The following is a 14,210-nucleotide window of genomic DNA, read 5'->3' as shown; positions in this document are numbered from 1 at the left end:
CTACAATACTTTTCTGGCGCCATTGATACTTCAGTTAGGAATAATCTTCCGTCAACATATTCTTTCCTAGCACCGTTGCTATCATACTACCTTTGCTGCTTATATCCTGCTTGCAGATACTAATCTTTCAGGTGTGGTTGAGCCGACAACTCAACTGCTAATACTGGAGAATATCCTTTCACTCCCATCGTGTCGAACCAACAAATTTGGGTTGAATACTCTACCTTCGAAAACTGCCGCAATCCCACTCGTTGGTGGGCCATTGCAAGACAATTGCTAATTGTTGAGCAATGGGAAGCAAGCACCTCCAAGGACAAGTTCTATGAGAAGGTCATCAACCCCTACCTTCCGGAGGTCATGAAACCCTCTCAGGCCATTGAGATTCATGAGGCTTCACATCTGGGACGTTCAAGGACCAAAGAAGGATGGAAGCGAGAAGGCCAGAATTGTGATACATATCTGATGTCTACGCACACTTCTATTCTTGTAGACTATGTTGGGTCTCCAAGTGCAGAGGTTTGTAGGACAACAACAATTTTCACTCAAGTGGATGACCTAAGGTTTATCGAACTCAAAAATGTATAGGTTGAAGATGGTCTGTCTCAAGCAACCCTGCAATTAAGATACAAGAAGTCTCTTGTGTCCCCAACACACCTAATACAATTGTCAGTTGTATAGGTGCACTAGTTCGGCGAAGAGATGTTAAAAGGCAAGTGATATGGATGGTAAAACAAGGTAATATAAATCTGAAATAAAAATGACAACAAGAAAACATGAAACAAAACTGAAAGTAAACGGTGTTCAATAGTGGAAAACAAGGTCTAGGCTTCATACTTTCACTAGTGACAACTCCCAATAACATTAACATAATCTAATCACATGACATTTCCACTAAAACATGCAATGGAGACGTACTTGGAGGTCATTACTTTGTGATTAAGAGAGGACGAGAATTATGTAGGGCTACAAAAGCACACCCCAGAGTTCGTAGTTCTCATATATGGATTTCCCAATGTCACCGCGGCCATCCAAAGAGAGTACTATAATCACCACAACATATCTCAAGGATAGTCAAAGACAAGCACCAAGAGAATCTTAATCTTCAATCAATTAACAAAAGAGGAAATCACTCATGAAAATATTCTTCTAATCCATGTCCAATAGACCGTTGTCACCATGGTCTCGGGGATTATACTAGATAAGATCAAGTAAGTACATCAATAAAATACATAGAAGAAGGGGAAACATCATGGGATCACCCTAGATTAACATAGCCTATGATCACAATGAAGATCACATCATGGCAGAGAGAGATGACCACATATTTGCACGTAGAAGACCTCAGCCCCGAGGGAGACTACTCACACATGGCCATGGTGAGCAAGAGGTTGATGGAGAGGTGCAGCCCGGAGAGGAGACGGCGACCGACGGCGGCCACGGCCCTTGGGGGCGGCGACCCTTGGAGATGGTGCTAGTATGGAGGTGGTTCTCCATCCCAAAGCTGTGTTCGGGAACGTCGCATGGGAAACAAAAAATTTCCTACGCGCACGAAGACCTATCATGGTGATGTCCATCTACGAGAGGGGATTTCCGATCTACGTACCCTTGTAGATTGCACAGCAGAAGCGTTAGTGAACGCGGTTGATGTAGTGGAACATCATCACGTCCTTCGATCCGCCCCGCGAACCGTCCCACGAACCGTCCCGCGATCCGTCCCACGATCTAGTGCCGAACGGACGGCACCTCCGCGTTCAGCACACGTACAGCTCGACGATGATCTCGGCCTTCTTGATCCAGCAAGAGAGACGGAGAGGTAGATGAGTTCTCCGGCAGCGTGACGGCGCTCCGGAGGTTGGTGGTGATCTAATCTCAGCAGGACTCCGCCCGAGCTCCGCAGAAACGCGATCTAGAGGTAAAACCGTGGAGGTATGTGGTCGGGCTGCCTTGAAAAAGTTATCTCAAATCAGCCCTAAAACCCCACTATATATAGGAGGGAGGGAGGGGAGGAGGCAGCCTCAAAACCTAAAGGTTTGGCCGAAATTGGAGGTGGAGGAGTCCTACTCAAATCCTACTTGGAGTAGGATTCCACCTTCCCACTTGGAAACTCTTTCCACCTTGTGTTTTTTCCTACTCAAACCTTATGGGCCTTAGTGGGAACTTATTCCAGCCCACTAGGGGCTGGTTTATCTCTTCCCATAGCCCATGAGACCCCTTGGGGCGTGACACCCCTCCCGATGGTCCCCGGCACCCCTCCCGACACTCCCAGTACACTACCGATGAGCCCGAAACTTTTCCGGTAATGCACGAAAACCTTCCGGTAACCAAATGAGGTCATCCTATATATCAATATTCGTTTCCGGACCATTCTGTAAACCCTCGTGACGTCCCTGATCTCATCCGGGACTCCGAACAACATTCGGTAACCAACCATATAACTCAAATACGCATAAAACAACGTCGAACCTTAAGTGTGCAGACCCTGCGGGTTCGAGAACTATGTAGACATGACCCGAGAGACTCCTCGGTCAATATCCAATAGCGGGACCTGGATGCCCATATTGGATCCTACATATTCTACGAAGATCTTATCGTTTGAACCTCAGTGCCAAGGATTCATATAATCCCGTATGTCATTCCCTTTGTCCTTTGGTATGTTACTTGCCTGAGATTCGATCGTCAGTATCCGCATACCTATTTAAATCTCGTTTACCGTCAAGTCTCTTTACTCGTTCCGTAATACAAGATCCTGCAACTTACACTAAGTCAGATTGCTTGCAAGGCTTGTGTGTGATGTTGTATTACCGAGTGGGCCCCGAGATACCTCTCCGTCATACGGAGTGACAAATCCCAGTCTTGATCCATACTAACTCAACGAACACCTTTGGAGATACCTGTAGAGCATCTTTATAGTCACCCAGTTACGTTGCGACGTTTGATACACACAAAGCATTCCTCCGGTGTCAGTGAGTTATATGATCTCATGGTCATAGGAACAAATACTTGACACGCAGAAAACAGTAGCAACAAAATGACACGATCAACATGCTACGTCTATTAGTTTGGGTCTAGTCCATCACATGATTCTCCTAATGATGTGATCCCGTTATCAAGTAACAACACTTGCCTATGGCCAGGAAACCTTGACCATCTTTGATCAACGAGCTAGTCAACTAGAGGCTTGCTAGGGACAGTGTTTTGTCTATGTATCCACACAAGTATTGTGTTTCCAATCAATACAATTATAGCATGGATAATAAACGATTATCATGAACAAAGAAATATAATAATAACTAATTATTATTGCCTCTAGGGCATATTTCCAACAGTCTCCCACTTGCACTAGAGTCAATAATCTAGTTCACATCACCATGTGATTTCAACGAATACAACACCCATATAGTTATGGGGTCTGATCACGTCTTGTTCGTGAGAGAGGTTTTAGTCAACGGTTCTGAAACTTTCAGATCCGAGTGTTCTTTACAAATCTTTATGTCATCTTATAGATGCTGCTACTATGTGCTATTCAGAAATACTCCAAACATCTACTCTACTATACGAATCCGTTTCACTACTCATAGTTATTCGGATTAGTGTCAAAGCTTGCATCGACGTAACCCTTTACGACGAACTCTTTAACCACCTCCATAATCGAGAAAATTTCCTTAGTCCATCAGTTACTAAGGATAAATTTTGACCGCTAGTAGTGATTCAATCATGGATCACTCTCTGTACCTCTCAACAGACTTTGAGTCAAGGCACATATCAGGTGCGGTATCCAGCATGGCATGCTTTAGAGTCTACGGCTAAGGCATAGAAGACAACCTTCATCTATTCTCTTTCTTCTGCCGTGGTCGAGTTTTAAGTCTTACTCAAATTCACACCTTACAACACAGTCAAGAACTCCTTCTTTGCTGATCTATTTCGAATTCCCTCAAAAACTTGTCAAGGCATGCATCTTGTTGAAACTTCTATTAAGCGTTTTGATCTATCTCCATAGATCTTGATGCTCAATGTTCAAGTAGCTCAATCCAGGTATTCCTTTGAAAAACTCCTTTCAAACAACCTTTTATGCTTCACAGAAATTCTACATTATTTCTGATCAACAATATGTCAACCACATATACTTATCAGAAATTCTATAGTGCTCCCACTCACTTCTTTGGAAATACAAGTTTCTCATAAACCTTGTACAAACCCAAAATCTTTGATCATCTCATCAAAGTGTATATTCCAACTCCGAGATGCTTGCACCAGTCCATTGAAGGATCGCTGGAGCTTGCATACTTGTTAGTATCTTTAGGATCGACAAAACCTTCTGGTTGTATCACATACAATGTTTGCTCAAGGAAACCGTCGAGGAAACAATGTTTTGACATCCTATGTGCAACATTTCAAAAATAATGCAACAACTACTAACATAATTCTAACAGACTTTTAGCATCGCTACGAGTGAGAAATTCTCACCATAGTCAACTGTTTGATCATGTCGGAAACATCTTTGCGACAAGTCGAGCTTTTCTTAATAGTGACTTATCACCATTGTCGTCTGTCTTCCTTTTAAAGATCCATCTTTACTCAACAGTCCTATGACCATCAAGTAGTTCTTCCAAAGTCTACACTTTGTTTTCATACATGGATCCTCTCTCGGATTTCATGGCTTCCAACCATTTGTTGGAATCCAGGCCCACCATTGCTTTCTCCATAACTCGTAGGTTCACTGTTGCTCAATAACATGACCTCCAAGATAGGGTTACCGTACCACTCTGCAGTAGTAGGCGACCTTGTCAACCTACGAGGCTTGTAGTAACTTGATCCGATGCTCGATGATCACCATCATCAGCTTTCACTTCAATTGGTGTAGGCGCCACATAAACAACTTCCTGCGCCCTGCTACACACTGGTCGAAGTGATGGTTGAATAACCTCATCAAGTTCTACCACCCTCCCACTCAATTCTTTCGAGAGAAACCTTTCCTCGAGAAAGGATCCGTTTCTAGAAACAAACACTTTGCTTTCGGATCTGAGATAGGAGATGTACCCAACTGTTTTGGATATCCTATGAAGATGCATTTATCCTCTTTGGGTTCGAGCTTATCAGACTGAAACTTTTTCACATAAGTGTCGAAGCCCCAAACTTTCAAGAAACGACAGTTTAGATTTCTCTAAACCTCAGTCTATACTGTGTCATCTCAACGGAAATACGCGGTGCCCTATTTAAAGTGAATGCGGTTGTCTCTAATGCATAACCCATAAACGATGGTGGTAATTCGATAAGAGACATCATAGCATGCACCATGCCAAATAGTGCGTGGCTATGACATTCAGACACATCATCACACTATGATGTTCCAGGTGGCATGAACTGCGAAACAATTTCCACATTGTCTTAACTGCGTACCAAAACTCGTAACTCAGATATTCATTTCTATGATCATATCGTAGACAGTTTATCCTCTTGTTACGACGAACTTCACTCCGAAATAGAATTGAACTTTTCAATATTTCAGACTTGTGATTCATTAAGTAAATACTCTTGTATCTGCTCAAAACGTCATTGAAGTAAGAACATAATGATATCCACTGCATGCCTCAACACCCATTGGACTGCATGCATCAAAATGTATCACTTCCAACAAGTTACTATCTTGCTTCATCTCAATGAAAACAAGGCCTTGCTCATGTGGTATGATTTGCATGTCACTAGTGATTCAAAATCAAGTGAGTATAAAGATCCATCAGCATGGAGCCTCTTCATGCAATTTATACCAACATGACTCAAGCGGGAGTGCCACAAGTAAGTGGTACTATCATCATTACCTCGTATCTTTTGGCACCAATATCATGAACATGTGTAACACTACGACCGAGATTCAATAAACCATTGAAGGTGATTATTCAAGCAAATAGAGTAACCATTATTCTCTTCAAATGAATATTCGTATTGCAATAAACACGATCAAATCATGTTCATGCTTAACGCAAGCACCAAATAACAATTATCTAGGTTTAACACCAATCCCGATTGTAGAGGGAGTGTGCGACGTTTGATCATATCAACCATGGAAACACTTCCAACACGTATCGTCACCTCGCCTTTAGCTAGTCTCCGTTTATGCCGTAGCTATCATTTCGTGTTACTAATCACTTAGCAACCAAACCGGTATCCAATACCCTCATGCTACTAGGAGTACTAGTAAAGTACACATCAACATCATGTATATCAAGTTTACTTCTTTCGACTTTTGCCAGCCTTCTTATCTACCAAGTATCTAGAGTTGCTCCGCCTCAGTGACTGTTCCCCTCATTACAGAAGCACTTAGTCTCGGGTTTGGGTTTAATCTTGGGTCTCTTCATTAGTGCAACAACAGTTTTGCCGTTTCACGAAGTATCCCTTCTAGCCCTTGCCTTTCTTGAAACTTAGTGGTTTTACTAACCATCAACTATTGATGCTCCTTCTTGATTTCTACTTTCACAGTGTCAAACATCGCGAATCGCTCAAGGATCATTGTATCTATCCTTGATATGTTATAGTTCATCATGAAGCTCTCACATCTTGGTGGCAGTGACTTTGGAGAATCATCACTATCTTATCTGGAAGATCAACTCCCACTTGATTCAAGCGATTGTCGTACTCAGATAATATGAGCACACGCTCAATGATTGAGCTTTTCTCCTCTACTTCGTGGACAAAGAATCTTGTCGGAGGTCTCATACCTTAACAAGGGCACAAGCATGAAATCACAATTTCATCTCTTTAGAACATCTCTTATGTTCCGTGACGTTTCAAAACGTCTTCGGCGCCTTGCTTCTAAGCCATTAAGTATTTTGTACTAAACTATCGTGTAGTCATCAGAAACGTGTATGTCGGATGTTCACAACATCTACAGACGATGCTCGAGGTGCAGCACACCGAGTGGTGCATTAAGGACATAAGCCTTCTGCGCAGCAACGAGGACAATCCTCGGCTTTACAGACTCAGTCTGCAAAGTTTGCTACTATCAACTTTCAACTAAATTTTCTCTACGAACATATAAAAACAGTAGAGCTATAGCGCAAGCTACATTGTAATTCGCAAAGACCATTAGACTATATTCATGACAATTAGTTCAATTAATCATATTACTTAAGAACTCCCACTCAAAAAGTACATCTCTCTAGTCATTTGAGTGGTACATGATCCAAATCCACTATCTCAAGTCCGACCATCACGTGAGTCGAGAATAGTTTCAGTGGTAAGCATCTCTATGCTAATCATATCAACTATACGATTCATGCTCGACCTTTCGGTCTCATGTGTTCCGAGGCCATGTCTGCACATGCTAGGATCGTCAAGCTTAACCCGAGTGTTCCGCGTGTGCAACTGTTTTGCACCCGTTGTATGTGAACGTTGAGTCTATCACACCCGATCATCACGTGGTGTCTCGAAACGAAGAACTGTCACAACGGTGCACAGTCGGGGAGAACACAATTTCGTCTTGAAATTTCAGTGAGAGATCACCTCATAATGCTACCGTCGTTCTAAGAAAAATAAGGTGCATAAAGGATTAACATCACATGCAATTCATAAGTGACATGATATGGCCATCATCATGTGCTTCTTGATCTCCATCACCAAAGCACCGGAACGATCTTCTTGTCACCGGCATCACACCATGATCTCCATCAACGTGTCTCCATCGGGGTTGTCATGCTACTCATGCTATTACTACTAAAGCTACGTCCTAGCAATATAGTAAACGCATCTGCAAGCACAAACGTTAGTTTAAAGACAACCCTATGGCTCCTGCCGGTTGCCGTACCATCGACGTGCAAGTCGATATTAACTATTACAACATGATCATATCATACATCCAATATATCACATCACATCGTTGGCCATATCACATCACAAGCATACCCTGCAAAAACAAGTTAGATGTCCTCTAATTGTTGTTGCATGTTTTACGTGGTGACCATGGGTATCTAGTAGGATCGCATCTTACTTACGCAAACACCACAACAGAGATATATGAATTGCTATTTAACCTCATCCAAGGACCTCCTCGGTCAAATCCAATTCAACTAAAGTTGGAGAAACCGACACTCGCCGGTCATCTTTGAGCAACGGAGTTACTCGTAGCGATGAAACCAGTCTCTCGTAAGCGTACGAGGAATGTCGGTCCAAGCCGCTTCGATCCAACAATACCGCAGAATCAAGAAAAGACTAAGGAGGGCAGCAAAACGCACAACATCGCCCACAAAAACTTTTGTGTTCTACTCGAGAAGGCATCTACGCATGAGCCTAGCTCATGATGCCACTGTTGGGGAACGTCGCATGGGAAACAAAAAATTTCCTACGCGCACGAAGACCTATCATGGTGATGTCCATCTACGAGAGGGGATTTCTGATCTACGTACCCTTGTAGATTGCACAGCAGAAGCGTTAGTGAACGCGGTTGATGTAGTGGAACGTCCTCACCTCCTTCGATCCGCCCCGCGAACCGTCCCACAAACAGTCCCGCGATCCGTCCCACGATCTAGTGCCGAACGGACGGCACCTCCGCGTTCAGCACACATACAGCTCGACGATGATCTCGGCCTTCTTTATCCAGCAAGAGAGACGGAGAGGTAGATGAGTTCTCCGGCAGCGTGACGGCGCTCCGGAGGTTGGTGGTGATCTAATCTCAGCAGGGCTCCGCCCGAGCTCCGCAGAAACGCGATCTAGAGGTAAAACCGTGGAGGTATATGGTCGGGCTGCCTTGAAAAAGTTATCTCAAATCAGCCCTAAAACCCCACTATATATAGGAGGGAGGGAGGGGAGGAGGCAGCCTCAAAACCTAAAGGTTTGGCCGAAATTGGAGGTGGAGGAGTCCTACTCCAATCCTACTTGGAGTAGGATTCCACCTTCCCACTTGGAAACTCTTTTCACCTTGTGTTTTTTCCTTCTCAAACCTTATGGGCCTTAGTGGGAACTTATTCCAACCCACTAGGGGCTGGTTTATCTCTTCCCATATCCCATGAGACCCCTTGGGGCGGGACACCCCTCCTGATGGTCCCCGGCGCCCCTCCCGGCACTCCCAGTACACTACCGATGAGCCCGAAACTTTTCCGGTAATGCACGAAAACCTTCCGGTAACCAAATGAGGTCATCCTATATATCAATCTTCGTTTCCGGACCATTCCTGAAACCCTCGTGACGTCCGTGATCTCATCCGGGACTCCAAATAACATTCGGTAACCAACCATATAACTCAAATACGCATAAAACAACATCGAACCTTAAGTGTGCAGACCCTGCGGGTTCGAGAACTATGTAGACATGACCCGAGAGACTCCTCGGTCAATATCCAATAGCGGGACATGGATGCCCATATTGGATCCTACATATTCTACGAAGATCTTATCGTTTGAACCTCAGTGCCAAGGATTCATATAATCCCGTATGTCATTCCCTTTGTCCTTCGGTATGTTACTTGCGTGAGATTCGATCATCAGTATCCGCATACCTATTTCAATCTCGTTTACCGGCAAGTCTCTTTACTCGTTCCGTAATACAAGATCCCGCAACTTACACTAAGTCACATTGTTTGCAAGGCTTGTGTGAGATGTTGTATTACCGAGTGGGCCCCGAGATACCTCTCCGTCATACGGAGTGACAAATCCCAGTCTTGATCCATACTAACTCAACGAACACCTTTGGAGATACCTGTAGAGCATCTTTATAGTCACCCAGTTACGTTGCGACGTTTGATACACACAAAGCATTCCTCCGGTGTCAGTGAGTTATATGATCTCATGGTCATAGGAACAAATACTTGACACGTAGAAAACAGTAGCAACAAAATGACACGATCAACATGCTACGTCTATTAGTTTGGGTCTAGTCCATCACATGATTCTCCTAATGATGTGATCCCGTTATCAAGTAACAACACTTTCCTATGGCCAGGAAACCTTGACCATCTTTGATCAACGAGCTAGTCAACTAGAGGCTTACTAGGGACAGTGTTTTGTCTATGTATCCACACAAGTATTGTGTTTCCTATCAATGCAATTATAGCATGGATAATAAACAATTATCATGAACAAAGAAATATAATAATAACTAATTATTATTGCCTCTAGGGCATATTTCCAACAGGCTGCTGCCTGAGAGGAGGAAATCTCGTAGCTCTTGGTGGCTCTCGAGAAATCTGGTTTTTCCTCTCCTTATATGAGTCGGGACGATCATCCTTGGCCCTTCGATGGATTCCCCTTTGATCCAAGGGCTCTTGGACACCTCTAGAACCTTCCTAGGAACCCCTCTCAGACCTAATGAGGTCCCCAAGTCATGGATTCGCCGAATCCATCTAATATGGTAAGAGTTGGACTCAATCACGTCACCGATTCCCGTAATCCTGTAATCAGATATTTGTCCTCCAGTAAAACGGGATTTCCTGGAGCGTCCGAACTCCAAATGAGACAAATTTTATGTCTAGAATTATCAACATAAAATGCACCACAACTTCCGCATCTACTATTTGTCTATTTGACGTCATCTTAGAGGCAGAAACAGACAATTTCTAAATTCCGTAGGGGGGGCAGATTTCAGGAAAGTCAGAGTCCCACTCCAACAAGGTTTCCTCTCCTATTTTGATAGTTCCTACACATCAAAGTGTAAAATAAGAATATTGTGCACTTTTGCAACTATTAGTAGGTTAGTCCAGATAAATCATAAACTTAATATAAAAATAATTATCAAAAACATAAAAGTAGCATGAAACCATAAAAAAATATAGATACGTTTTGGACGTATTAGTATCCAACGTATCTATAATTTATGAAGTATTCATGCCATGTTTACAATAATTCTATATGATTGTGGTATGATTTTATTAGAACTAACCCGGACTGATGTTGTTTTCAGCGGAGCTATCGTGGTGTTGTTTTTTGTGCAGAAATAAAAGTTCTCGGAATGGGCTGAAATTTATGGTGATTTTTGATGGACCAAAAGAGACCCCCGAAGCACCGGAGCTGGGCCAGGAAGTGGCCGAGGAGGCCACAAGCCTGCAGGCGCCCCCCTAGGCCACGCCCGTGTGGCTTGTGGGTCCCTCAGGCACCAGCGTGACGTGATTTTGATGCCAAAAATTCCTATAAATACAAAAAACCTCGAAAAGAAACCTAGATCGGGAGTTCCGCCGCCGCAAGCCTCCAAAGCCACAAAGACCCAATTGGGAGCCCATTCCGGCACCCTGCCGGAGGGGGAAACCATCACCAGAGGCCAACTTCATTATCCCGGCGGTCTCCATGGCGAGGAGGGAGTAGTTCATCCTCGGGGCTGAGGGTATGCACCAGTAGCTATGTGTTTGATCTCCCCCCCTCTCGTGTTCTTGAGATGGCACGATCTTGATGCATCGCGAGATTTATTAATATAGATGAATCATATGGAGTTTTCCCCTCTCTATCTTCTTGTGATGCATTGAGTTTTCCCTTTGAAGTTTACTTATCGGATTGAGTCTTTAAGGATTTAAGAACACTTGATGTATGTCTTGCAATGGGATATCTATGGTGAAAATGGGATGTTCTATTGAATTACTTGATGTATGTTTTGGTGATAAACTTGCGGGTTCCGTGACCTTGGTAATCTATTCATAGGGGTTGGCACATGTTTTTGTCTTGACTTTCCGGTAGAAAGTTTAGGGCACTCTTTGAACTTATTTGTGTTGGATTGAACATGATGAATCTGAAATTATGTGATGCATATCGTATAATCAAGCCCACGGGTACTCGAGGTGACATTGGGGTATCTAGGCGACATTAGGGTTTTGGTTTATGTGTATATTAAGGTGTTATTTTAGTACAGACTCTAGGGCTATTCGTGACACTTATAGGGATAGCTCATAAGATTGATCGGAAAAGATATCTTTGAGGTGGTTTCGTACCCTACAAAAATTTCTTCCTTAGTTCTCCGCTATTTGTGACTTTGGAGTGAACTCTTTGTCGCACGTGAGGGATTTATATATGATTCAACTATGTTAGTATTGTTGAGAGGACTTGCACTAGTAAAAATATGGACCCTAGGCATTGTTTTCAAGCATTTATACAATGTTTTGCTCGTTGTTTACTATTTGTTACCTTTCTGTTTTTATATTTTCAGATTACAAAAATCTATATCTACCATCCATATTACACTTGTATCACCATATCTTCGTCGAACTAGTTCACCTATACAATTTACCATTGTATTGGGTGTGTTGGGTGTTGGGGAACGTCGCATGGGAAACAAAAAATTTCCTACGCGCACAAAGACCTATCATGGTGATGTCCATCTACGAGAGGGGATGAGTGATCTACGTACCCTTGTAGATCGTACAGCAGAAGCGTTAGTGAACGCGGTTGATGTAGTGGAACGTCCTCACGTCCCTCGATCCGCCCCGCGAACAATCCCGCGATCAGTCCCACGATCTAGTACCGAACGGACGGCACCTCCGCGTTCAGCACACGTACAACTCGACGATGATCTCGGCCTTCTTGATCCAGCAAGAGGGACGGAGAGGTAGAAGAGTTCTCCGGCAGCGTGACGGCGCTCCGGAGGTTGGTGATGACCTTGTCTCAGCAGGGCTTCGCCCGAGCTCCGCAGAAACGCGATCTAGAGGAAAAACCATGGAGGTATGTGGTCGGGCTGCCGTGGAAAAGTCGTCTCAAATCAGCCCTAAAACCTCCGTATATATAGGTGGGAGGGAGGGGAGGAGGCAGCCTCAAAACCTAAAGGTTTGGCCGAAATTGGAGGTGGAGGAGTCCTACTCCAATCCTACTTGGAGTAGGATTCCACCTTCCCACTTGGAAACTCTTTCCACCTTGTGTTTTTTCCTTCTCAAACCTTATGGGCCTTAGTGGGAACTTATTCCAGCCCACTAGGGGCTGGTTTATCTCTTCCCATAGCCCATGAGACCCCTTGGGGCGTGACACCCCTCCCGATGGTCCCCGGCACCCCTCCCGGCACTCCCGGTACACTACCGATGAGCCCGAAACTTTTCCGGTAATGCACGAAAACCTTCCGGTAACCAAATGAGGTCATCCTATATATCAATCTTCGTTTCCGGACCATTCCGGAAACCCTCGTGATGTCCGTGATCTCATCCGGGACTCCGAACAACATTCGGTAACCAACCATATAACTCAAATACACATAAGACAACGTCGAACCTTAAGTGTGCAGACCCTGCGGGTTCGAGAACTATGTAGACATGACCCGAGAGACTCCTCGGTCAATATCCAATAGCGGGACCTGGATGCCCATATTGGATCCTACATATTCTACGAAGATCTTATCGTTTGAACCTCAGTGCCAAGGATTCATATAATCCCGTATGTCATTCCCTTTGTCCTTCGGTATGTTACTTGCCCGAGATTCGATCGTTAGTATCCGCATACCTATTTCAATCTCGTTTACCGGCAAGTCTCTTTACTCGTTCCGTAATACAAGATCCCGCAACTTACACTAAGTTACATTGCTTGCAAGGCTTGTGTGTGATGTTGTATTACCAAGTGGGCCCCGAGATACCTCTCCGTCACACGGAGTGACAAATCCCAGTCTTGATCCATACTAACTCAACGAACACCTTCGGAGATACCTGTAGAGCATCTTTATAGTCACCCAGTTACGTTGCGACGTTTGATACACACAAAGCATTCCTCCGGGGTCCGTGAGTTATATGATCTCATGGTCATAGGAACAAATACTTGACACGCAGAAAACAGTAGCAATAAAATGACACGATCAACATGGTACGTCTATTAGTTTGGGTCTAGTCCATCACATGATTCTCCTAATGATGTGATCCCGTTATCAAGTGACAACACTTGCCTATGGCCAGGAAACCTTGACCATCTTTGATCAACGAGCCAGTCAACTAGAGGCTTACTAGGGACAGTGTTTTGTCTATGTATCCACACAAGTATTGTGTTTCCAATCAATACAATTATAGCATGGATAATAAACGATTATCATGAACTAAGAAATATAATAATAACTAATTTATTATTGCCTCTAGGGCATATTTATTCCAGGGCTACTACATGAACGCAATGAAACATCGGACGTTCAAAGCAAGCAATACACCTGGCCAATTTGGTTTGGAGTTTACACGAGGCTTTTAGATGTTTTTGTGTGTTACATACCCCGTGTTTGCCAACATAATTAGTCGATATTTTGTATGGATATAGGATTTGGATATTTTTTACCGTTTCTCG

Source organism: Hordeum vulgare, chromosome 3H (genome assembly GCF_904849725.1).
Source record: "Hordeum vulgare subsp. vulgare chromosome 3H, MorexV3_pseudomolecules_assembly, whole genome shotgun sequence".
Classification (NCBI taxonomy): domain Eukaryota; kingdom Viridiplantae; phylum Streptophyta; class Magnoliopsida; order Poales; family Poaceae; genus Hordeum; species Hordeum vulgare.
Note: the sequence above shows the minus strand (reverse complement) of the source record.